The 26772-nt window shown below is 54.0% G+C and overlaps 1 protein-coding gene across 1 annotated transcript in view; it reads right to left on the bottom strand.

Annotated features, from left to right (window-relative positions):
- The window catches only part of TSPAN18 (tetraspanin 18), a 148075-nt gene that overhangs the window by 51031 nt on the left and 70272 nt on the right, over nt 1-26772 (bottom strand). The window contains exon 2 of the mRNA XM_008701046.2: nt 7002-7139. The gene's annotated coding sequence lies outside the window, so the exon portion shown is untranslated. The remainder of the gene's footprint in view (nt 1-7001; nt 7140-26772) is intronic.

Below are 26772 nucleotides of genomic sequence, written 5' to 3'. Positions count from 1 at the left end.
CCCCCCCCGCTGCAATGGGACACTGAGGCCTGGAAGCCTGGCCTGGATGGCAATTCAACACAACAGCCACCTGGTCACCAACCCCATCTGACTGCACACCTGTCCCCTGCTCTTGGGCAGAAAAAAAGGGAGGAAAGTTCTAGACTTGGAGGCTGCACATTCAAAGAGAATGTGGCTAGGAAAGGGAAGGAGCCACCTGGTAGTGGCAGGGGGGTGGGGGGGACTTGGGATTTGCTTTTTAATTTAAACCCTTTTGGATCATTTGAATTTTTAAGGACCATGTATTACTCCTGTAACAATAACTTTTAAATATAATTTTTGTCTTAAAAACACAGGGCAGTTCTGCAAAAATCTGTTTGGAAGAGAGAAGTTTATGCAACAAATCGCATAAGGGGTCATTAAATACATCATCATAATCTTTCTGGTGCGTTCGCCACATGCCCAGAGCTCTGTTCTGTGTTTTTACACCCATTATTTAATCTAAGCTCATCATGGCCCTATGTGTTGGATGCTATCATTTTCCAGATGAGAAAATAGAATTTGAGACTAAGTACCAGGCGCAAGTTCACCCCGCCTTGGAGCTGGGCTCTGAACTCTGCTGCGTCTGACGGCTGCAAGCTCTCACCTTAGATCCTGCACCGCCGCTAAGAAACGGACAAGCTCACAAACATTTGTTCTGAGTCCGCTCCGCGACTTGAAAACCATGTTGCCCGGGAGCCCAACTCTAATTGTTACAGGCAAACAAAGCCAGAGCCTGCTGTGTCCAACCACCTTGCAAACTTGGATTGAGACTGGGGAAGCATGTATTGCACGGAGTCCACTGTCATCTGTCCATCTGTCTGTCTATTCACCAGCCGCTAACTGGAGGACCCGGGTGCCTGGTTCCGTGCTGGATGCTGGCAGCAGGAGAGGGCGCACGGCCCACAGCCACCAGGAGAGGACCAGGAGAGGACCAGGAGAGCACAGCGCAGACTGGGCCCCTTGGTGCCTTCCTATTTGCCGGCATCGTGTCCTCTGGAAATTTCCAAAACCTCTTGCAATTCAGGATCCAAACAGGCATTAATGGGGGTGCAAATGAAACACAGCCCTGCGATCCACGCCCAGCAGCAAGCCCTTCCTCTCCAAAGTACTTAGTTTGCAGAACACTGAAGCAGGGCTTGGCAAGCCGAGCCATCTCCCTGGCCCAGGTGCGGTGCTGAGTCAACTGTGGTGGGTTCTTTGGCATTTCACCTGGGCTCGAGCCCCGAGATGGAAAGGGACAGGTTATGAAAGCTCCAGGAGCCTGGGAGACAGGGGTGGGATTTCTCCCAGGGCTCCAGCCTGCAGACCCGAGCACACTCATGCTTGGCGTGAGTCCTGCGGCAATGGTGTCAGTGGGAACAGCTGGAAGGCAGAGGCAGCCCCGAAGTGCAGGTGGGGTGCTGAGAGCAGGGAGCCTGGCTGTCCTGTTCAACTTTCGGAGGCCTGGGCTCACAGCAGGTGTTCAGCTAATGTTTGATGATCGAGTGAATGAATGCGATGTTGAGGAAGGCAGCTCTACCCAGGTTTGGACATGGGAGGGGAGTGACTTGGCCCAATCACCATATTTGGGGGACATGGACTTAAGCTGCCCTCTAGGCTCCTAAACACTGAAGGCTCTACTGAGGATTCCTCCCACAGAGTCATAAAACTGAAAGTATAAATAAGAACACCAGTAGCATGAGCGCTAGTACTGACCCTCCGGCGAGCACGCTGATAAGCCCTTTCTCTCTGTCATCTCATGAAACCTCCACATTAGGCCTATGAGATGTATAGTTTCATTGTCCCCAGTTAATAGATGAGAACACCAAGGCTCAGAGGCTCCAGGCCATACTATTAGCAGAGCTAGGATGTGCACCCAGGTCTGACTTGGAAGAAAACCCTGAAGCTGGGAGGGGCCTCCCACCTAGTTTAAAACCGACAAAGCACGGGACAGGGAGGCTGAGGACATCAGTAGCAGGGCTGTGACCGGAGACCAAGTCTTCTGACTTCCAGCCCCGGCTCTGTTGTGACTTGCGAAGCTGCCTGGGACCAGCTTTTCTCTGTTCTGTAAAGAATCTCAGAGATGGGGGGATTCATTCTTCTCAGTCCCTGCGCAGCACCCCCTCTTCTGAAGGACCCCTCCCCGGCTCTCTTTCCTGAGGCTTGAGGGTATAGAAGGAAAATGGAAGAGCCACTTGACTCCAAACCCGGGCTGTGGTTTAAGGCCGACTTGAGAAGGGCAGCCTGCACAGCCAAGCCTGGAGGCCAGCAGGGAAGAAGCTGTCTGCACTCATCTCATTTCCTGCCTGGCACAGTCTTCCAAGCCCCAGGGTCCCACCTCCAGGCTTTTGCTCTCGCTGTTTCTTCCTCCTGGGATGCCCTTCCCAACACCCTTGCCAGGTCCCCTGTCCCATCCCAGTTTTCAAAGCCCCGTTGGAATGCACCACATTCCTTGACTTCCTATCACTGTCACCACCCAGAAGTGAGCTCTCCATCTGGCCCTGGAACCCCCAAGCCTTCCTTTATCATCTTGCTCCGAACCCTCTTGCTCTCTACCTTGTATGTCAGGGATTTGCTTTCATGTCTGTCTCCCTATGACAGGCCAGGAGCCCCTTAGGAAGCTGATCTCTGAGGCATCTCGCATGAGCGAGGTAGGCGGGAGTGAAGGCTGGCCAATTCTTCCCGTTTACTTGTGCACACCCCCAGACTGGGTCTCTAACCCTGGCCTCCGTTTCCTCTCCAGGACTTTCAGAGTGAGGACCAAGCCCTTCCAGTATCTCTGTAGCCTCAGTCCTAAGAGGGAGCTTTGAAAAATCGTGTGGAAAAAAATCACCCCACAGACATTGACCAAGTTCAACCGGGGCTCGGCAGTGAACGAGACACTGGACAAGGGGTGGAGGCGAGACACCCAGAGGAAGTGTCCTGCCCTCAGGGGATCTCCCAGGGGAGAGGGCAGGGACCTTCCCGCCTTGCTCACTCGCTCCCCGGCACCGAACCAGCGTCGGGCGCGTGGTAAGCACGCACTAGGCACGGGCTGCAGAAGTGAACGGACCCGCGTTGACCCCGCAGCACCGAGCACACCATATAAGGCAGGGCGGTGCTGACCGCTGAGCTGGTCCGTGCGGTGAGTCAGAGCTGCAGATCCACAGGCCAGAGACACTGAGAGAGAGAGACTGGGGAAGGGGGCGGAGGTTTGTGGTTGACCGAAATCAAGCAAAGGACAGAACATAAAAAGCACTTGGCCACAGCTGCCCGGGACGCAGCATCATATGCTGTGGTTTTCGATCTTTTTCTTGCAGAACAATCTTTTTTCAAATGAAATCATACACCGCATAACAGAGCTGCCACGGCGGATGTCGGCTACTGCCGAGAGGCTGCTCTGCTCTCACGTACCCGGAAACCCCACAGAGGCCCCTGGGCTCCAGAGATGGGGGTCCTGCTCAGTCAGACACTGCCTCCTTCCCCTCCCCCTTCCCTCTGAGACTCCCTGGAGCGGCCGCAGCTGCGGGGAGGGCTGCGGGTGCTCTTCTGGGAAGGAGGCCCTCCTAGGCCGGGGTCTTCTGGGAGCCGGTCTGGGGCAAATACCTGCTAAAAGCCGCTCAAGAAACTTTCCTTAGCCATGAGGAAGTGGGAGGAGAAAGGAAAAGGTCCTTCCAGCAAGCGGAGGGGAACCCACGGCAGCCAGCTATGGGGTGGCTGAAATATTGGGGGCGGGGTAGCTAGGGAGCACGGGGACTCCGTGTGGGAAGGACTTTCGGGGACAGTCCTTTTGGAAACTGAAGCATCACCTGCAGTACATTGTGTGAGTGTGTGAGTACGTGTGTGAGCGCATGGAGTGTGTGCGTGTGTGTGCATAAATCAGGCTTTCAGATACTAGATCCATAGACCCCGAGGCACGCCTGTCAGGGAAAGGCCACCCCAGTGCTGTAAACTACAGGAAGGACCCACTGGGGACAAATCAGCATTCCCGTTTGCTCCACGTCCCCCACCCCCTGCCATGGCACCAACAGAGTCCTCTGTTGTTTCCTCTGCCTAGCATTCCTTCCTCCTTCGGAAACTAGCACCCAGGTTTTCCCTTTGGGGTTCCCTCCCTCTCCCAATTTCAGGCCAATTGTCCCCTCCACCCACAGCACATACGGCCCCACCGCCGTCCAAAACTGACCCAGTCCAGCCAGTCAGCACATTCGCTCCTCCTCCTTTCAGTAATTGGTCAGAAATGGTCACGTGATCAGAGATCAGCCAATAAGCTTCAACTCTGGAACTTTTGTTGGAGCTCCTGGGAAAAAGCAGCTCTCCTTTCACAGGCTTGGAAATGAGCGGGACATGGGTCTGGAGCTGTTGGTCACTGTCCCCCCACCCCATGGGGTATGCATTACCCAGGACAGAAACCCCCAAGGAGGGAAGCAGAGGGCACAGACATGGGCACCATTTCAGCCTTGGATTCAGCTCTGCCTTGAACACCAATAAACAGGCCCCAAATGATCAATATATTGGAAACCAATAAATTGCTTGTCCTGCTTAGTCAGGTTGGAGTTGAGGATTGGCTCCCAACTGTCGTGGCATCTGACCTCAGTCCGGCCTTTGTCCCTGGTCTCCCCTGCAGCCAGCCATCATTTCTGGCCTGTCGCTGGCTTTTGATGAGCTGGGCAGCAGCTCCAGCCTTCCCCAGTTGAGCCTGGGGCCCTCAGACTCAAGGACTGGCCAGGGGCCAGCAGCCTGGCTGGACTCGCCTGCATCCCAGCCTTCCTGGCCGTCTGGCACCCTCCGAGGGGTGTGTTTTGGCTGCTCTAACTTTGGCTCGGGTCCACTCACTTTGTCCCTGGCCCTCATTGTTCTCCCTCATTGACCTTGGGCTCGAGTAGGGGAGACAGACACTAAACAATGAATGAGAACTCTGGAAAGCAGCCACTCCTGACCTTGGGGCAGGAAGAGTCACCCCAGGGCTTTGGTCTACAGTCTCAGGGAGACGGCCATGGGTGGAGGCTGCAGGGGGGTGGCGGGAGAGTACTGGGCTCACATGTCAAACAGGCTGGGGAAAGTTCCAGAATCTCTTACCTGCCTTACCACCTTGGGCAAGCTGCCCCTCCAAGTTTTATAATCCCCAACTCTAAAATGGGGATCATGTCACTACACACCTAACAGAAAGACTAAAATGCACAAAACTGACAGCAGCAACTGCTGATGAGAATGTGAAGCAACAGGAACTCCCATTCATTGCTGGTGGGAACGCAAAATGGGGCAGCCGCTTTGGAAGGCAGCTTGGCGGGGTTTCTTAAAAAGCCAAGTATATTCTTACCCATATGATCTAGCAATCATGCTCCTAGGTGGTGACCCAACTGGCTCACACTTACGTCCACACAAAAACCCTCATGTGAACACAGAGCGGCTTTAGTCATAATCACCTAAAATCGGAAGCAACCAAGATATCCTTCAGCAAGTGAATGGATAAGCAAGCAGTGGTACAGCCAATGGAATATTACCCAGCAATAAAAAGAAATGAGCCATCAAGCCATGAGAAGACATGGAGGATATTTTTTTTTCATTTTCATTTTCATTTTTTAAATAATTTTTTAATTAAAGATTTTATTTATTTGAGAGAGACAGCAGGAGCAGAGGGGAAGAGCAGAGGGAGAGGGAGAAGCAGACTCCCCGCTGAGCAGGGAGCCCGATGCAGGCCTCCAACCCAGGACCCTGTGATCATGACCTAAGCCAAAGGGAGACGCTTAACTGACTGAGCCACCCAGGTGCCCCAGTCATGGGAGAAATTTAAATGCACGTTGCTAAGTGAAAGAAGCCCGTCCGAAAGACTACCTACTGTATGAGTCCAATTATATGACGTTCTGGAAAAGGCAAAAGCATGGGGACAGTGAAATGATCACTGGTTGCCAGAGGGACGAAGCAGGGAGGGAGGGTGAATAAAGGGGTAGATCACCATATCTGGCAAGGTGGAGGGTCCCCCAGGATCCATTTTCCCCTTCTCCCTTCAAAATAGAGTTGCAATTGGGCAGACAGCCACCCAGAATGAAGACTACAATTCCCAGCGTCCTTGCAGCTAAGCGTGCCACATGACTGCATTCTGGCCAATGGGACGTGGATACAGTGACATGTGTACTCTTTTAAAGGAAGTGGCGCCCTCTCCTCTTCTGGTTTCCTCCTTCTGGCTGAGAAGGACGGAGAGGCTGTCATGGGCCATCGTGGATCACGTAGACCAGCGATGATGAAGCCACAAGATGGACAAAGCTGGGACCCTAACGCTTTTGTATGGAATAATCCTCCTCACTCAGAATCTTACTTGGAGAAAAATCAACCTCTCTCTTGTTGAAGGAACTATTACTAGGGGTTTTTGTCACACACAACCAAACCCATGTCCAGACTAATGCAAGGGCCTTCAAGGACTGTCCGGAAGGTCCTTTAGAAAATAGGCAAATCATCTTCACACGCTCATTCATTCAACGGATCAAAGCCAGTTTACTGTGCTGGGATCTTGGGATTCAATTAAGAATGAGGCAGACGAACCCCTGCCCTCATAGACTCCATCTTCTGGTGCAGAAGACACACCATCAACGTGAGAACGAACAAATTGCGGATTGTCATGAGGGCAGGAGTGCTATTAGTAACAGTTAACATCTCTTGAATTCCGAGCTTACTATGTGTCTGTCCTGTTCTAAGCCCTTTTCATATATTACCTTATTTTTATCTTCACCACAAACCCAGAAGTTGGGTGCTGTTGCTTCCTTGTTTGACCGAAAAGGAAGCCGAGACACAGAAAGGTTGAGGAAATTGCCCAAGGTCACACAGCTAGTAATTGATGGTTTCAGGATTTGAACCCAGGTCTGCAGGACGTTCAAGCCTGAACCACCAGGCTCTCCTGCTAATGAAGGGTATGAAAGAAGACACTGTGATAAAGGATGACAGGGTGACCTGCTGCTGGTTTCTATTAGCAACAGGGACAACAGACACAGCCGTAGAATCACATGCTGAGTAAGCCTGAACTCCCTTACCTGGATGCCCGCTGTTGGGAGGTCTGGAAAAGGATCGGGCCTGTTTCTAGACGCCAAAGTCAAAGGTTTCAAGTTGCTCCGAGGACGGCGTCAGAGGTCCTGGCCACTGCAAGCTTGGGCCGTCCAGGAGATGTCCACCTGTCGCAGAGAAGCAGATCAGCCATAACTGCGGGGCTGGGGGGGAGATCTCATCTGCTCATGCTGCCCCAGGGGGCTCCTTTCTGTTTGAGATACTCTCCAGGCCTGAGGGGGCCACGTGATGGGGCAAAGATGGCAAGAACCCGGGGTCATGCATCAGGATAGAGGTCCCAGCTGAACTTGCCTGGAAACAAGTCTAAGACACAAAGATACGCATACGCCTGTGTGTGTACGCCCTGAATAAAAATACAGAAGCATCACACCCACCGTGTCTAGCACAGTGCCCTTTACGGAGCGGGGAAGCTCGACAAATGTTTCACGGTTTGCTTTGATGTAAAACATGAACGTATATGTTGGAGTGAGTGGGTGGAAACTCCGTGAGAGTTTGAGTGCCTTGGAGGAATGATCCTTCTTCGTGTAAAAATTCATTCTTGGGATGCGCCAGCTGCCAGACCAATGGCTTCATTTTACCAATGAGGAAACTGATATCCAGAGAGGGGCCCCCTGGAGCGGCCCGGGCACATGGCAGGGGTCTGCTGCATGCCACCAGGTGGATGCTGGTCACGGATGAGAGCCACGAATTGTTTCCCGGCTGTATCCAAACCTGGACAAGGAGTGAAAGGCAGTGCCCGCCACGGTCAGAAGCATGGTCTTTGGAGGCAGGTAGATCATGGCCACGTGCTGGGGACATTTTTTTTCCAGAAGTGGACCCTGGGTGAGTCAGGGGTCCTCTCAGAGCATCAGTCTCCTCATCTATAAATCCTCTCTTTGAGGATTGCAGACAGTTAAAATGACTTTCATAAGTCCGTGAAGCCCGCAGCAGAGCCTTCGCTCACTAAATGTTAGGGACGTGGTGCAGAGGAGGGTACTGTGAGTGCCTGCAGGGGGAGGGGAGCACTGCACCGGGAGCCGCTTTGTGTCCTGGGCGAGTCTTCAGGCAAAAATCTCTCCATTCCACCAGTCATTCATGCCCGCTGCCCGCACCTTTCTCCCCCTTCTCTGCCTCTCCTGGACCAGCATGGGTCCACGGCCCAGCATACCTGCCTCTCCCTTCGGGCTGCGAATGCCCCACCTGCCCATGGGATCCCCACCCCCCCAGCCCACACGCCAACAGCCAGCAAAATGCAAATGTCATTAGCACGCTGCGAGCTGGTGAGCGCTAATGTCACCAACTGGGGTGTGGGAGCGAATTCCCCAGGAGGGGTGGCATTCTCAGCTTTTTCCAGAAGGGGAAGATAGAGAAATAAATAAATGGCTGCAGGAAAGAGGGGACAACAGAGACTGCTTTAGCAGCATGCCGGGTAGCTGTGCCTTCCTCGGGGGCTCCCCACGCGCCTGGGGTCCCTGCCTCCGCCCCCATCTGGATGATGGCTGTGTCTCAGCCTCTCTGGGCCTCTTCCCCATACACACTTGATGAAGAGGCTCATCTGGGGGACCTCCACCTTTTCGTTTCTACCCCAACCCAAGCTCCCTCAAACATGCTGAAAGAAGCAGACCACCCACTCAATTAACAGACCCCTGGCAGGGGGGAGTCTTCACTCTCAGGAGGGGGCAGCCACAGAGGACCCCCCAGCCCCTACCCCAGGACTGGCAGACAGGAGTCTTGGGATCCAGTCCCAACGCCACACTAACTTGCTTTGAGCACTCAGGCACGTCCTCTCGTTTGTGGGGCCTTGGTTTTTCCATCTGTGAAAGGGGGTGCTGGGCCCACTGGCAGTCCCTACAATCTCTCACAGTCAAGTCTAAAGCCCAGCTCTAGTAACTCACAAGCTGAGATACCAATGTAAGGCCCCTCCTCCCCTAACTTCCTGATGACAATGGCACTGATAACCCGAGCAGGCACACTGAGGCTTCCTGGAGGAGGGGGCAGATGTGTGTGTGTGTGGAGATGAGAACAGGGTGCTGGGGGAATGGGGCAGGGTAAGCAAGGGCATGGAGGTACCCAAGTGGGGAGCCTTGAGCCAGGGCTGCCTGTCAGGGAAGAGTGGGAGCTGAGATGCAAAGGTCCTGGGGTCAGTGCCCCATGTGCATTTCCTCATTTAATCCTCACTGTGCTATCATTCCCATTTTATTGATGAGAAAGTGAGGCTCAGAGTAGTTAAGTAACTCGGCGGATGCATGGCTGTTAAATAGCACAGATCGGATTTGAACCCATTGCTGATTTCAGAACAGAAGCTCTTGAGCGCTGGGGGACGCCGCCCTCCATCTAGACGGTTTAAAATAGAATGTGAACTAGAGAAATGTAGGATCCTGTGTGTCATAAACACCTGCAGATGAGCTCACGGTGGCACTGGAGGGTGGGCAACACTGCGGCCTGGAGAGGAAGCTCAGTGTGTGAACGTGAGTACGTTGTCCGTGTGTATCTGTCACTGTTAAGTGAAGCTCCAGCCCTGAGACCAGGCCTAGCAATGCCAGATGGGTAGGACGAGGCTGAGAGGCTGTCGGGGCTGGGGAGCAGGCAGTCAGAAGGCCCAGGCCATCCTGCAGCAGCCCAGGAAGCCCTGCTCTCCAGCTGTGAGCTGGGCCTGGCCTGTGTCACCTTCCCTGGCTTCCATATGACCAGAGGCCGATCCCCCGGCCGCCAGGGAGAGGGGCACATCCTGCCCTTGGCCCGCATCTCCTTTGGCTCAGTCTCTTCCGCAGTCCCCCAGGCTGCCTGCCCCCGCCGGGGGAACAGGATGTGCAGATGGAGCCCGCAGACACAGGGCGCTGCCGCCAGCAGGTAGGGAAGCCGGCTTCCAGCCCTGGCCCCGCCACAAGCCATGTGCCATGTGTCATGCGATCGGGACTTGCAGCCTGCCTCTCTGAGCCTCAGTGAAAGCCCTCTGAGCTGTGGAGGTGACCACCTACCTAAGGGAAAGTGCATGCAAACTGTAAAGTGCTGTGCCTGCCGCTGTGGTTGTGATTCTAATCCCAGTGGCCAAGATAACCCAGGGAGTCATAGAGAGTCCCCAGGGAGCCTTGACTGAGAATGCAGCCAATGCCCTTATGTAAGTCCCCTGTTCCCCTCTCCTGGGCCTCAGTTTCCCCACATGCAACACTGAGGATTTTGAGCCCAGATACAGAGTGGTCGACAGCCCCCAGGGTCTAGTTTCCTTTGCCGGGATTTGCCATCAACAAAGTATCTGGATTTCATTTGCCAGAAACCGTAAGGCTATTCGCGCAGCAGGCAGCTGAGTACATGGGGCCCAGGACAGGGACATGTTGATGGGAGAGAAGAGGAATATGGTTGGCCTAGAAGGAATGTGACAAATCTGGGAAGATGGAAGGACGCTTGCAGGAAGGGAGGGAGGCAGAGCTGTTGACAGGTGATGGAACGTGGGCAGAGTCTTTCCCTAAGGTTGCGCTGGCTGGCCCCGGATGTCACAGAGAAGACGCAAGGAGGTCTGTTTCCTGGAGACCACAAGAAGCATGAGGATTGACTCATTGGTGAGCATTCATTGAATCCTTGCTGTGTACCTGGGACCCCAGGGGTGCCAAAGATGAGTGAGGCACAGACTACGCCTTCAGAGAGGCTCACGGTTGTGGGGAAGAGAAAGCAGTGCCCTTGTCTTCAGAATTCAAGGTGACTAAGGAGGGCTCATCACACAGCTCTGAGTTCAGAGGAAGGAGAGGTCCCTCCCAATGTGGGCCCTGGGGAAGGCTTCCTGGAAGAGGGGGCAACTTTACATGTATGGAGATGAGAGGAGGGTGCTGTGGGCAAAGGGCCCAGGGTGAGCAAAGCCGTGAGGGTACCCAAGTGTGGGCTGGGTATTCAGGACCATGAGCCAAGGCTGCTTGTTGGGGCAGAGTGGGAAATGAGGAAGGAAGGGAAGGCAGGGGTTGCCTGGGTAAGGTCTTTGAATGCCAGGCCAAGGAAGATGAACTTTGCTCAGAGGCAATGGGGAGCCATTGAAGGTCCTAGAGCAGAGGTGTGCTTCAGGTAGATGAAAAGCAGGAAGGAGCCTAAGCAGTTGGAAACAGATGGTGAGAGGATGGAAGTTCAAGGGGCAGAGCCTGGTAGAAGTGGTGGGGGGGTAAAGGGATCATGGAGGTGGGGCAGGGGCGGGGAGGGGGGGGTGCTCCTGAAACTGGCAGGCCAGAGGGAAGGGAGACAGGGGTGGGAGGAAAGGTGCATCTAGACCTGTCGGGCTTGCATCCCAGCTCTGCCAACTGTGCGGCCCCAGGCAGGTCATTTAACCTCTCTGAGCCTGTTTCCTTCTCTATGACGTGAAAAACATAAAGCCCCTTCACAGGGACGTAGGATTGAACCAGATAATAGGAGAAGCACTTTGGACATAGTAAGTGATGGTTGGATGCTTGCTTTCTAAAATTTAAGCATGCATGGCTTTTATTAATTAGTGGTGCCTTTCCGCTGTGAGGACACCGGAGCTCAAAGTCAAATGACTGGCTGTGGCCGGCGGTGCCGGGCCTCGAATCACAGCAGAAGCTAGTTATGAGCAAATAAACCTGGGCTGACTCAGAGAAGAGTCTTGATTTTAAAATATTGCTAAAGAAGAGGGCTGTTTTATGACTTTTGCGCTGTGTGCTTATTAAACCCAAGCTATAAATGTGAACTAATAAGTAAAATGAGTTAAGTTAATGAAAAAAATCAACCTTCAGGACGAATCCATATTACCTAATGGCAGTCCATGAACATAAACATAAAATTTTAAAATACAAGAATGAATTGCAATGCCTAGCAGCTCGAGGAATCTGCAATTTCTTTCTCTGAAAAATAAAAGCTATTGATTTTAGCTTGGGTTCTCATTGCTCATGAGTGAGTCTTTGAGAAGTCATAAAGGAAGGAATTATTTCCAATTGTTTACTCACTAAGGATCATATGTATTGAATTTAAATCGTCTCCGATTCCTAATTAGAACAAACCAAATTAGAATCCGAGTACGGAAGAACTAGAAAGGCCCTTGGAGGCCTCTGAGCTCAGTTTTCTTTGTTTTACTGACCTGGAACCCAAGAGACAGAGAGGGAAAGGCACTTGCCCAAGAGCACACAGCAAATGAGGTAGGAGTCAAGCGAGAACCAGAGCTCCTGGGAGCCAGGTCGGCATCCTCCTCTGGTCCCTGCAGCCTCTGGGATCAGCTCATCCGATCAGGCCTTTTGGGTGGCTGGGTGTTACGCTGGCCTCAGCCCAGGTGGCTCCTATCCTAAGAACTTTCTCCCCACTGCTGAGACAAAAGTAGCCTGCCCAAGAAAGGACCCTCAAGGTCCGTGCAACGTGGAGAGTGAAAGTGAGTGCTAAGACACTGTGGCATACTGTCATATACAGAACCCTTAAGCCTCTGTGCCAGCCCGGTTTTGGGAAGGAGACACACGCATTGGTGGCCTTGGGTTCTGTCTTGAGGGGGCTGCAGATTGGCATAGCCCCAGGCCCAGGGAGGCTGGGACACAAAGACCTCATTGTATGGTGGGAAAGGGAGGGGGCTCTTAACCCAGCCTGGCTCTCTGCCTCTCTCTCTCTCTCTCTCTCTCTCTCTCACATACACACACACACACACACACACACACGTGAATGAGCACAACAGGACCCAGGGAGCTTTGCCTGTGGCACGGGCACGGGTGCGTGTGTACGTGTGTGCATGTGTGTGCGTGCGTGTGTGTGTGTGTTAAGCTTCGGCCCGCACGCAATTATGAAGCAGGTGTTTAATTATTACCTGAGTGTTATTAATCAACACGATTAATACACAACCCATACCACATAATTACTTTGCAATTACACCAAAACGAAATATTTTATTGCTGAGGATTTGCTAATTACCCGGCCTTGCCAAAGGACAGGTATAATGGGCAGCAATTTTTCTTCCTTCCTTCCCTCCCTCCTCTGCCTCCCCCTGCCCTCCCATTAATCTCCAGGGCTGAACTCCCCACCACACAGAACTGGGAGCGGAGGCAGGCTGCCGGCTTCTCCCCAAGGTGCTGCCGTGGTGCTCACCTCTGTTTTAATGGGAACCCTAATCGTCCTGGTCCTCTTCTCTCTGTCCCCCGCACCCCGGGGGCCTTGAAAATGCACGTCCTTTCCAGAACTCAAGACAGCCTCCTGCAGGCCCGCCACTGGGCCAGGGGTGACCCGGGGAGGCTCTGTAGGCCACTGCCTGGGGCTGAATCCTAGCTCAACCAGTTACCGGCTGTGATCCGGGTCATGTTAACTGTGCCTCAGTTTTCCCACGTGTAACATGGAGAGGATAACAGCAATTAGCTCGGGGTTTCTTTTGAGCATTGAATGTGATACCAGGCATAAGGCACTTAGCATAGCACCTGGCGCAGAGGAAGGCTTTGGGAATACCTATGACTGTCCTTATTTACCCAGAAATGGCCCTTCCACTAATCCTCCCAATCACTGGGTCTCCCAAATGTTCAGGTTTGTGGATTCCACTCTCTCTCCCTCCCCTACCCCGACAGCTCAGTCCCATCTACAGAGAAACATCTCACATTGTCCCCTTCCCACTCTGTGCCACCTCCAGGGGTCTCACCTCCCTCATCCAAGCCTTTGTCTTCTCTTCTGGCCTACAGCCATAGCCTTTCCCCGGTCCCCCTGCTGCCCCCACCCCATTCCATCCTCCACTGGGAAGGGAGACAGGGCTTCAGGAGTGGAGCTTAGACCAGGTCACTCTCCCACTCAACAGCCTTCTGTAGCTCCCTATTGCCTGTGCAGCAAGGTCCACCTCCCCCTTCCGATGTTCTAGGCCCCAGAAGATCACACATGCCCCCAATTCCTCCCTCATTCCTTAGTTGCTGCAACTAAGTTTCTGATGAAGAGTAAATAAGTGTCTAGCTTGATTTTAGAGGCATCCATGTCCACCAAGCTGGAATGTCCCAGAGCACTTTATAAGCCTGCATGTCTCCACAGACTTGGGGTTTATCCTTCACTGTTCACCTTCTCACCATCCTGGTTTCCTCCTACTTTCCTTGACAAACATCCTCCCTACACCCAACTACATTTAAGAATAGTCGCTCCTGGGCGCCTGGGTGGCTCAGTCGGTGAAGCATCTGCCTTCAGCTCAGGTCATGATCCTGGGGTCCTGGGATCGAGTCCCGCCTTGGGTTTCCTGATTAGAGGGGAGTCTGCTTCTCCCTCTCTTTCTACCCATCCTCCCTGCTCATGCTCTCTCTCTCTCTCACTCTCTCTCTCTCAAATAAGTAATTAAAATCTTAAAAAAAAAAAAAAAAGAATGGTCAATCTTTCAGGGCACAGTAAATGTCCTGCTAAGCAAAGAGACTATACAAGGGCGCTCAGACGCAGGGCCAGTGTGCGGGCTGTGTGAGAGATGAGCCTAAGGGACATCGCGCTAGCCGCCATCAGGGATGGTGCACACTGGAGAAAGGACCAGGAGACGTGTGTGGGCGCATGGGCATGGCACGCTCACGGCAGCACAGGGGGGCTGGGGTACCTACTTCTGAGTGTGCATCGACTCCTCCAGTTACCAAAATATCCAATAGTGTGGGCCATGCATTCGATCACTCAATAAATGTAAGATGTCGGGCTCTGGAGTCAGACCACAGGTGACCCAGTCCCGCCTCTACCTCTGACCAAGCTGTGTGACTTTGGGCTCATGCCTTAACATCTCTGAGACCTCAGTTCTTCCTCATGACATGGGGCTTTCATTGCTCCTTCTGAGAGCTTGCTGCGAGCATGTCATGCACGCTTTGATCAGTGCCTGGCATATGGAAAGAGCCAGACCAATGTGAGCTCTTTTGTTATTAAGAAGAATAAGAGACCCTGGGAATATAGAAACGCCATGCCCCAAGCAGAACATGGCAAAGGGTACTAGATCGGCAGGTGGAGAAGACGCTGCAGAAACATCCCAATGCAAGGCAGTAAAGTGAGAGTCGTGGGTCATTCATTCATCCTCTCAGTCCCTCGGCCAACACTCCTTGAATGCCTCCTGTACAAGTCACTGCGTCAGGCACTGGGGAAGGCAGAGGGAGCCTGGCGCTGTCTCCGCGGTGAGCCCGACACAGCTCACCAACCTCTGGGAGAGGGCAGGGGCCGGGAAAGTTCTGAACCCCGCCCCTGCTATCTCCCCAGAGCCTCAATTGCCTGTCACACCTGGGTGCTAGATGAATGGGCAGCTGTGCTGGGAAGGCCGGGGGAGTGCCTGGGGGGGTAGGCTCCGTTCCACGAGTCGGGGAGAAGGAAAGGCACGCCAAACCCTGGGCACAGCCGAGGCATCGGCACAGGGGCCTTAACTAGCGTGACAGGTGCAGGGCACAGCAAACAGGCTCTGCTTGGCACAGGCAGGAAAGGACAGAGGAGGTGGGGCGGGTGGGCCCTGGGGGCTGGGACAGAAGCCTGGGCCAATAGGCAGCCAATAGAAACTTGTGGAGGGGACCATGGGGACCAAGTCCTAAGTTTTCCTCCTTTGTCTCAAGTTCAAGCCCTGCTCTTGGGGGTCTGAAACTCCCTCCCGGGAAGCTGATGAAAAGGTTTCCAGGGAGCTTGGGATCATCTGTTTCTCCTGCCTGGCATTTGCATAAAGCTCCCTGCTCAGCCACAAGGCAAGGCCACAGGCAAGCTCTGGGTGGCAGCGGGTGCCCGACGAGCCCAGACAGGAAACAGGAAGCGTGCCCGCTCCAGGTAGATGGAGGGAGGGGCAGGCACAGCCAGGATGTCGCTGTTTTCCCTGGGAGGCGACCGGGGGGCGGCCACTCCTCTGCTTGGAGGCACTCAGGCCGCACACGGTGAAGGCAATGGGGAAGAGGACCTTCCTTCCACTCCCCGGGGCGTCCCATGTCCTCTCTCCCCACTGCGATCTGGCTCTTCACTCACACCCGGGCACACATGCACGCACTCCGGCTCCTTGCCTCCCTCAACGGTGGGCGAGGCTGATTTCCAACATCACTCACTAGGTGACCTCGACGCCTTACGTGAACATGTCTGAGCCTCAGTTTCTTCGTCTGTAAAGTGGGGACAATGGCACTTCTCGTTCCCAGAGCGAAATGAGAAGACACAAGGAGATTGCCCGGTGCAGCGTCTGGGGCCAAGCAAGCCTCGATAAATGGAAGCTATTATTAGTATTACAATTATAGCTCCAACCACATCCTGGGAAAACCCCAGCCAGGCGGCTTCCTCGGCCCTCTGTGCCATCCTCCTGTCAGCAGGGACCCTGGGAAGCGGCTGAACTTCATCCTGGTCCTCGGTGGGATGGTGTGAGCCCTCCCAGGCCCCTGGCAGCCCCAGCCCTGAAGGGGGACTTTTCCACTCCCCCCCCCCCAAAGCCACACACAGACATGGCTTGGGAGTTGACCTTAGTTTTCTAGACACACAGTGGTCATTCCTTGGAGCCACAGAGAAAGCAGCCTGGCATTATGAGGGCTTCTAACCTCCCCTGAAATGTGTCATTTCTCACCAGCAGAATGTATTCATATATCACTTGTGAAATAACAATGGGAATAAATCATTCATTCGGAGACACATACCTCTGGGGAAATCCCAGACCTTGACTGACCCCAAGGCTGAAGGCTTTGGCTGTGTTTCTCATTCCTGGAGGAAGGGAGCTGAGAACATTGGCCTTTTCCTCTCTCGGCCCTGGGGACAGGGGTTACCAGGGATCAGGTTGTCTACTCGGGCCTGTACGAGGGAAGAAGCTCATCTGGGCCAGGCCAGCGGGAGAGACCCCCACCCCGGGAAGGTGTCCAATCAGGCCAGGCAGTGAGAGGAGGAAGCCTGACCCCACCCACTGCACAGGGGCCAGGGCCTACCGTGCGCGGAGCTGCTGTCCACACAGCATCTGACGCAGGCCTCTCCCAGGAAGCCCCCTCACTAATTCACTTGCACAAGCACGGTCACTCAGGCTGTAGTTCCAGGGAGCCGCCCCCAGACCAGGGGAGCGCCTCAAGGAGACAGACACGGCTCCTGCCGTCATGAGACCCAATGCCCAGCGGGAGTCAAATCTGAGACACGGAGTGATCATGACACGATTCCTTCGACCATGACCTCCCCCACCCCCATGGCCATCAGCATCAAGAGTTTACGACGCACTGTGCAACCCACTTTCCCTCCTGATCTCATCGAATACCAGCCACAACCCAGCTGGGAGGGTTTGTTATCTCCCATTTTATAGATGAGGAAGTTGGGGCTCGGACAGATGATACTTTGCCCAAGGTCACTCGCAACTGGTACGCGGCTGCACTTGGATAGGAACTCAGGTCTGCCTGACCCCTGGACCCCAGCACTAGCCTCCCACCGACAAAGAGCACCTGAACACCACCGCAGAGACAAGGGGTGGGAAGGTCCAGTGGTTAGGGTCACCCCTGGGCCGAGCTGGCTGTCCCCCTCTGCTACCTCATGTGACTCCTGGGCCACGTGGTTCAGGGGACCGCAGACTGGGGGAGGGAGTTCTGAAAGAAAGCAGAAGTGGGAATCACGGGGCGCCTGGGTGGCACAGCGGTTAAGCGTCTGCCTTAGGCTCAGGGCGTGATCCCGGCGTTATGGGATCGAGCCCCACATCAGGCTCCTCCGCTATGAGCCTGCTTCTTCCTCTCCCACTCCCCCTGCTTGTGTTCCCTCTCTCGCTGGCTGTCTCTATCTCTGTTGAATAAATAAATAAAATCTTTAAAAAAAAATAAAAAATAAAAAATAAATAAAAAAAAAAAAGAAGTGGGAATCACTGGGGACTGCCTCCCTGCTGTCACGCGGGCCCCCTCCCACACCCCTAGCCTGGGGCTCTCTCCCTCTCAAGTGATTCTCATTAATGTTGGCTCATCCCGCACCCACCACCCCCAAGTCCCGTTATGTCTCAGACTTTGCAGCTCAGCGGGTAACAGGCAGGGAATGGGAAATTTTACCTGTTAATTTGGTTCCCGAGCCCCTGCTGCCTGCCAAGCCTGAGCAGCCCCACGGCAGGCTCGGGAAGGAGGCAGGGAAAGAGGGATAAGCAGTAAGTGGGGAACACCGCATAGGCGGTCACTGGGGGCTTTGCTGAGGGAGACGGGGGGCCAGTGGGGCCAGGGGAGCTGGGAAGGGCATCTGGTTCCTGGAGCACCTGCCACGGGCTCACTCTGCCTCATTCTCGGTGGGGAAAGGGCCAAACACCTCAAAGAGCCCAAGCTCAGGGAAAGAGCTGCGCCCTGCCAGGCACAGGTGACCCCTGGCCCCTCAGCCTTCCTTCCCACAGCCATCAGTCTTCCTTAACACGGCCTCTCCCTCCTGTATCTTGAGCCCTCGCTACCCTGGGCATCGTGCGCCATGTAACTCTCAAATCCTTTCCCACCCACGCTGCATCGGGTAGTACCATCGTCGCCTACTCCGCCGATGGAGAAACTGAGTTTCAAAGAGGCGACGTAGCCTCAACAAGTGCCACAGGGCATGACTCTGCGACCCCGCAGTCCCAGCCCTAGGTGCACGCCCCGAAGAGTGAAGACAGGGGCTGACCGGACCCGTCACGCAAGTTCACAGCCGCCAGAAGGTGGGAAAAGCCCACGTGCCCAACAACAGAGAAATGGAGCCACAGATACATGGGATCTATCCAGACAGGAGAACGCTATTCAGCCAGAAAAAAGGAATGAAGTCCAGCATCGATACATATTATTATAACGTGCAGGAATCTTCAAAGCACAATGTGAGGTGAAAGCAGCCAGACGCAAAAGGGCAAATACTAGATGATTCCATCTGTATGAAATATCTAGACGAGGTAAACCAACAGAGACAGAAAGCAAATCAGCGGCGACCAAGTGCTGGAAGGACGGGTCTTGATGGGTACGGCGCGTACTTGGGGGTTGATGACAGTGCTCTGGAACGAGACAGAAGGGGCGTCTGCACGGCACTGTGAACGTACTACGTACCACTGAGGTGTTCCCTTCGGTTCACTTTACACGATGTGAGTTTCGCCTCAATTAAGAGCAGGGAAAGGAAGAGTGAGGGAAGAGATGACGTAACTCACTAAAGGTCACGAACCCGGAAGCAGGACTCCAGCTTCGCACTTGGGTCTCTGTGGCTGCAGGACCTGTGCCCCTTGGCTGCCATCTTCCAGTTGCCTGCCATGCACTTTCCTGCCTCTGGGCCTTTGCTTCTGCTGTGGCCTCTGCTGGGAAGGCCCTCCCTCCTGTTTTCGCTGTCAATATCCCACCCACTTTTCAATGGCCTTGATTAAAAGCCACTCCTGCACCCGTAGCCCTTCCCAGTCTCCTTGGGGTCCTCTCCACCTTGGAGCCCCACAGCCCTGTGTCCCTCCCACGGCCAGCTCCCCCTTCGGCCTCCTGCTAGACTTGGTACTGCACAGGCCTTTCCTTCACCCCCCTGCCCCACCAGCCTCAGAGAATAACCACATTCCCAGGGTCCTTGTCAGGGTTCAACAATATTCATGCCCGCTGAGTTCAGAGCGCTGCGCTTGGCATGCAGTAAGCACTCAATAAATGGCGGTTGTTAATGGACTGGGTTCACTCCTGAGGGGCCGGGACCTGCTGATTCACCTCTGCTTCGCTGGCACAGACCCTGCTCCCAGGCGACCTCCACGAATGGCAGTGGAATGGAAGGGAAGAGACAGACAAACGCCCCTGACGAGCGGGCACTTTCCTACCTGTGTTCCCGCCGGGCAGGAAGCCTGTCTGGGTTCACAGTTTAGGATAAATGCGACTCCGCTTCCTCTTGGCCGGGCGGGTCCCAGACACACACACACACACACACACACACACACACACACACACACACAGCTGCTGTTTCTGTCCAGTGTCTGCGGCTCCGTGGACCAGCCAAGCCCTGACTGCACCTGGTGTTTTGCTCCTCAAGGTGCTTCTACCACCAGGTTCTGAGGGTCCAGAACAGTGAAAAATGCCAGCCTCTCGGGAGACAGGCCCCTGCCTCGTGCTCTCCCATCAAACACAGACCTACCCCAAATCCCAGGTGGCAGGGACAATGACATGCATTAGACAGACCCTCGTCGGACCCCCGGGATGCACGCTGGGCATGGGGACAGGTGTGAACACGGGACCCGTCAGCTTTGAGCCGGAATGCAGGAGTCGCACGAAGCTGGGAGGGATTTGGATTCTGCCACTGCCTGGCTTTGCTGGACAGGAAATGCTGGCCAGGTCAGATCAGCCCTCAGAACCTCAGTTTCGTCATCCGTAAATGGGGACAGCAAGAGCACCTACGCCTCACAGGGCAGTTGTGTAGTTGAGGGGGGTATCGTGTGCAAAGTACTCAGCACGGTGCTGGCTGATGTGCAATGACTGTGAGTGTTATTCTCAAATTACAGCTGCAACCACTGAGGCCCGGGAAGGGCAGGAGGAGTTCTGGGAGAGTCACAGAATCCCCAAGCTGATGCTTTACTTCTCTTAGCAAGCCTGTGTTTCATTTATTTATTTATTTTTAAAGATTTTATTTATTTATTTGAGAGAGAGACCGAGAGAGCACAAGCAGGGGAGGCACAGAGGGCGAGGGAGAGGGAGAAGCAGACTCCCCACCGAGCAGGGAGCCCAACTCGGGGCTCGATCCCAGGACTCTGGGATCCTGACCTGAGCCGAAGTCAGATGCTTCACCGACTGAGCCACCCAAGTGTCCCAAGCCGGTGTTTCAGGTGAGACACACTAGGAACAGCCACTGTTGTCTTGGCAAACTGTCCCTGGCTTTGGCACTGGTGACGGCTCAGCCTGTGGGGTAGAAACACTTACTGGCTGTGTTTACTCGCTCACTTCTGTGTGGCCTGTGTGCCGTGGCAAGGGTCAAGGCAGACAGCATGGTGGGCAGAAAGAACACAGGGTTGAGAAGCAAAAGACCTGGGTTCAGGCGGGGGCTCATCCATTTCCTGGCCAGGCGACTGTAGGTCAGTCGCAGTCCTCTTTGGTCTGAAATGCCACATTCTGCCTGATGAACTCCTATTCATCCTTCAAGAACCAATTCACATGTTGTCTCCTATGTGAAGCCTCCAGCTCTCCCAGGACAAGGTGGCCACTATTGTGCTGTGCTCCCACCACATTTTCTTCATCTCTGCAAGCTCTCCAAGGGCAGGGACAGTGTCTGGCTTGTTCTCTGCAATGTCCACTGGGCACAGTGCCCAGTATGTCAATAAAAACTCACCTACTCATGAATGAGTCTCTATTCCAGCGCCCCTGCCCTGACACTGACCCAAGATGTGCACCTTACTCACTAGACCGTGAATGCCCAAGCACACGACTCATTCAACCACGTCCGCCTGCCCGGTACGGAGTCAGTCTTCAGCAAAATTCAACTAAACATGATCTGTCTCATAACTGGTGCCCTGCTTACCTCTCTGGCTTCAACTAATGAATATGCAGTGAGACGACCATCATGGAAGCACTTTATCAACTAAGGGAATTATAGACATTTAAGGTATTAGCATGAAGAATAATTCCAAACAACCAGATAGTGCCAACCTTTTCAGTATGCTTTGGAAGCTCTTTTGAACGTGCAATGGAACATGAATTGTTAAAGATGCCAAGAAATGCACTTCAAACAAAACAAGGTGGCCAAATTAGGAAGTCCCCACACAGGGGAAGGCAAGGAGCCGCAGACTTCCCAGATCTCGCCTCTCTGCTTGGCTGCAGACGGTGACCCTGATGGGGGAGGGAAGGGTGGGAATCTCTTCTCTCACTGACACCAGAGCAGAAGGAGGGCGGTTTGGGACCCGAGAAATCCAGTCCAGCCATTTGCCGACCCTGAGATCTTGGGCCAGTTCTTTAAACCTCTACTCTTCCTTCTTAAACTATTCTCGGGCACCATTCAGAGAGTGGGAGAGGGGACACCTGGGTGGCTCAGTCGGTTAAGCATCTGACTCGGTTTCGGCTCAGGTCATGATTTTGGGGGGTGGGAGTCTGCTTCTCCTCTCCCTCCGCCCCTCCCCCTACTTGTGCTCTCGCTCTCAAATAAATAAAATAAATCTTTATTTTTTGTTTTGTTTGTTTTTTATTTTTTTTTTAAAGATTTTTTATTTATTTATTTGACAGAGATAGAGACAGCCAATGAGAGAGGGACCACAAGCAGGGGGAGTGGGAGAGGAAGAAGCAGGCTCATAGAGGAGGAGCCTGACGTGGGGCTCGAACCCGGAATGCCGGGATCACGCCCTGAGCCGAAGGCAGACGCTTTAACCGCTGTGCCACCCAGGCGCCCCTGTTTTGTTTGTTTTTTAAAGATTTTACTTATTTATTCGAGGGAGACAGAGCAACAGAGCACAAGCAGGTGGAGGGGCAGAGGGAGAGGGGGAGCAGGCTCCCCACTGAGCAGGGGGCCCGATGTAGGACTTGATCCCGGGACTCTGAGACCAGGACCCGAGCCAAAGGCAGACACTCAACCAACTGAGCCACCCAGGCATCCCACAATAAATCTTTAAATGAAAAAGAGAGAGAGAGAATGAAAAAGCAAACCATAGACTGGGAGAAGTATTTGCACTACGAATGTGTAACAAAGCACTCGCATCCAGAATATATAAAGAACTCGTACAAATCAATAAGAAAACAATAAAACAACCCAGTTTAAAGTTGGGCAAGAGAGCTTCCAGGCCAAAGATACCCAAATAGCTAATAAGCATATGAAAAGGTGCCCCCATAATTACTCACCAGGGAAACGCAAATAAAAACCACACTAAAATGTCACTAGAGAGCCACCTGTTGCCTAAAACCAAACAGATGGATGGTACCAAGTGGGGGGAGGAAGTGGAACAATTAGAACTTTCCACGACTGCTGGCAGGACCGTCAAATGGCACAAGCATTCTACTTGGCAGCATCTATAAAAGCTAACTGTGTGCACGCCCTCTGACAATTCAGCATGCCACTCCGTCCTGCACCCGGAGAAATGCCCGCACGTGCCCACAAAAAGACGTGGACTTGAATGTGTGTCGCAGCCTTATTCGTCAGCCCCCAAGGGGCAAGCAGCTCAATGCCCACCCATGGAAGAAAGGCCCAATCAATGAATCTAGATGGTGGTCACTCAGCGTATTAAGGCAATCACTGTCTATATATTACTCGGTATATATATACTTAACATCAAAATAGGATTTTTAAGACATTACGAGAGTAGAAGACAAATTGGATCGAACCATCTCTAAGATCTACCAGCCCATTTAGGATTCTCAGAGCCTGGAGAACCATTCTAAGGTTCCAGTGCTGGAACTCGGGGATTCTGTGCTCGTTCTGTTCTCTCTCTTCCCTTCCCTGTCATCTGGCTTGCCTGGAGGGGCCCCTTCTCTTGCTGCCTCTCCCTCTCGGTATGACTCAGTCAGTCACTCCTGGCCTCATCACCCCATCCGAAAATAAAAGGGTCGTGCTGCCTGGACTCCCCTCCAAGTAGAGAAACGTGGTCATGCACAGAAAATGCTCTATGCATCACAGAGCAAAAATGCTAACTGCATTCCCAGAATTGCTAGCAGATGGATCTTTGCAAATCAGGCAGAATTGCAGTCACTCTGGCGAGGGTGTGGCTTAGAAACCAAGCTTGGCCCTCCTGTGTTTCTGTGGCAGGAAGGGATCTAAGACAGTGGCCATGGAGCAGAAGTCATCACGGGAAAGGGATAGCCCTGGGTTTGACCTGGGAGGGTGCTGGGGTGGTCCCTGAGGCTATCTGGCCAGAGCCCTACAGGGCTCATCCTTGAAGGAGACAGGGGCAGTGCTGAGCCTGGGGCTTCTGCCAGCCCCTCAAAGGAAGGAGCATGGAAGCTGAAGTCTAAGATCCTGGGTTCCAGGCTGCCTTTGCCCTAATGTGCTACTACTATTACCAGGCCACCTGCTTCCCACCTCTGGGGCTCACATTCCCCACTTCACAATAAAAGGGGAGGCCAGATCATATTTAGAGATCGTTCCAGTTATCACTGTTCATGAACCTAGGAACTGCTTACTTCTTTTTTTTTTTTTTTAAATATTTTATTTATTTATTCGACAGAGATAGAGACAGCCAGCGAGAGAAGGAACACAAGCCGGGGGAGTGGGAGAGGAAGAAGCAGGCTCATAGCGGAGGAGCCTGATGTGGGGCTCGATCCCATAACGCCGGGATCACGCCCTGAGCCGAAGGCAGACACTTAACCGCTGTGCCACCCAGGCGCCCCGGAACTGCTTACTTCTTAACATCAAACTCACATCATGTCTCTCCCCGCTTAAAACCTTACCTATGGCTTCATATTAGGGTTCGAACAAATTCCAAACCCCTGAGCAAGTCCTCCTCCCTCCATCCTTGAACCCTCGAACCCATTCCTGCCCCAGGGCCTTTGCACACATTGCCCTCTCAGCCCGGAATCCTCCTCTCCCCAGCTCTGCACGGCCGGCCTTTGCCTGCTTTACGGCACCTGCTCAAGGGCGCTCCTCCTTAGTTGCCTTCCCTGACCAGAGAAAGCAGACTCTCTCCATTGCTGTTTTTTTCCCCACCTTCCCAGTCAGACAACATGTAGTCATTTGATGAATTCGTGGCTCCCTTATAAGCTCCATGCAGGCAGCCGCTGCTTCTGTGACCGTTAAACCCTCTGGCCTCTACATAGTAGACGCTCGATAAATTTTTGTGCATGTTTTAATCCTCCCAGGCAGTGCTCCGGAGCTCCTGCTGCCCTCGGGGGACTCATGTCAGTTTCCCCGAAGGAACGAGAACACTCGGGTACCAAGGGCCCATCAGGTACCGTTGGGGATTCCAGGCTCCCTGCAATCTTGTATCATTTAATTCTCACCTACAACCCTCGGAGACAGAAGTAGGAGGGAAACTGAAGCTCAGAGCAGTGAAGAGAGGTGGCCACAGTCACAAACCGGTACTCAGGAGGCCTGGGCTGAGAGACAGCGGGCTCTGTGCCACATGCTGGCATGTGACTCCATCTCTCCAGGCTGTGCTTTACTTGTCTGCGAAGTGGGGCTAAGATCTCCTGCCTGATCTACGAGCCGTGTCATGATCAAGCAGGATAAGGAACACCAAGGCTCCGAGCGCTGTCTGGGGGCACGCAGCTGCACTGGTGTCGACAAGGAGCCAGAGCCTGAGGTCCGCTTGCCGAGTCTGTGCCTGCCCCTCCGGGAGGCGGCCGCAGAGCAAGAAGTGCCTCGGGAGCCAGCCGGCCTGGATCGGAATCCGCTCCATCCCCTCTTGGGGCTGGGTGCCCTCGGGCGCACACATTATTTCGCTCCTTTGAACTCCAGTTGTCTCCTCTGCAAAGGAGACTAATTCCCTCACCCCGGGGGCTGTTCTGAGCATTAAGGGAGAACGCCTAGAAAAAGGGCTTTATTCCTTCCAAAGCACAGGGCAAATGTTGCTGTCTTTTGATGTCTCTGGACATCAGGCTATCATTCTATCACCTTCCCCCCCACCAAAAATAGAGGCCCCTCCCCAGCTGAACCTGGGCAAGGACGCTCAAGGCTGCCCCTCCCCATCCCACTGGCGGAGCCCTCAGGGCAGGACGCCCTCTCCAGGCAGTCCCCTTAACTGCTCAGCGCTGAGTTCGCATCAGCCTCACTTCACAGATGGATGGACTGAGCCACGGGTGGTCTGAGCAAACTTGCTCAAGGTTCCGTGGCTGTGGAAGGGGCGTTTGCTTCCCATGGAGGACGTGGCCAAAGCAGCACCTTTGTTCCCGGTAGAGTAAACCCTATTGACCTGGGATTACACTCACTTCTGAGGTAGCCATGTGCTCTGGGGAGGTCTGTGCTCCAGTCCCAGCTCTGCGACGGGACAGGACGGCCACCCACGCCGAGTGTGGCACCCAGGGGCACGCACACAGGACAGGGAGCGTGCTTGGGAGGACAGGAGTCAGTTCCGGGCCCAGGAGAACCATCCAAACCGAAGGGGAATAAACAAATCACACCCACCTTGGCCTCTCTAGACGGTCACTGGCCCTGGCCTCTGGCTGCCCCTGCTGGTGAAGGTCCCTCAGGCCCCTCCCCAGCTCCTGAGTGTCTGGCCCCCCATCACCCTGTCACCCTCTCCCCTGCATGCTCAGGTCCGTGCGGGTGCTGGTCTTGGCCAGCAGACATTAGTGGGACCGAAGAGAAGGCAGGTCGGGGGTGGCAGAAAGGGACCCTTGGAGCAGAGAGACCCAGGGAGTGGGGAGAGAGGGAGGCAGGGAGAGGCAGGAGCGGGCTAGATGAGAGGGAAGAACTGTAGAGGGATTTGGATCCAAGAGAAGACGTGTAGGGGGAGACAGAGACTCGAGGACACACAGGAGGCCGCAAGGGAGGGAAAGAGATGGGCCGGACACCCCGGACAAGGGAAAGAAGAGCCTGAGAGAGGAACTCATAAGAGGGAAATAGTCTGATGCGGGGTCATGTATTTGGCCTGATCCCAGACAGCAGCTGGGAAGTGGTCTCCCCTGGCAGGAGACAAGGGAGGCAGCCTGCACGGAGAGGGGACAGGACAGAGAGCCGGAGACTGGGGTCCGAGGCACCGCGGCTCTGCCCCCAGCTCCCCTGGGAGGTAAAATGAACAGAACCGTATTCGTGTGTCCACGGCGGCGCTGTTCCTAACAGCCCAAAGGGCTCAAAGCCACATGTTGTCCCGGGTTCTCCAGAGAAACAGACCACTAGGAGAGCCACGTGCATGGATGTCGAGAAATTTCTCTGAAGGAAGTGGCTGACGTTACTGTCAGGACAGGCAAGCCTGGGATCTGTAGGGCAGGCCAGTGGGCTGAAAACTCCGGCAGGAGCCAATGCTGTGGTCTGGATGCAGAATCCTTTCTTTTCTGGGAAACCTCAGTTTTTGCCCTTAAGGCCCTCCTATATACCCAG

Source organism: Ursus maritimus, unplaced genomic scaffold (genome assembly GCF_017311325.1).
Source record: "Ursus maritimus isolate PB19 unplaced genomic scaffold, ASM1731132v1 scaffold_23, whole genome shotgun sequence".
NCBI lineage: Eukaryota > Metazoa > Chordata > Mammalia > Carnivora > Ursidae > Ursus > Ursus maritimus.
This window is presented reverse-complemented; position numbering and strand designations above follow the sequence as displayed.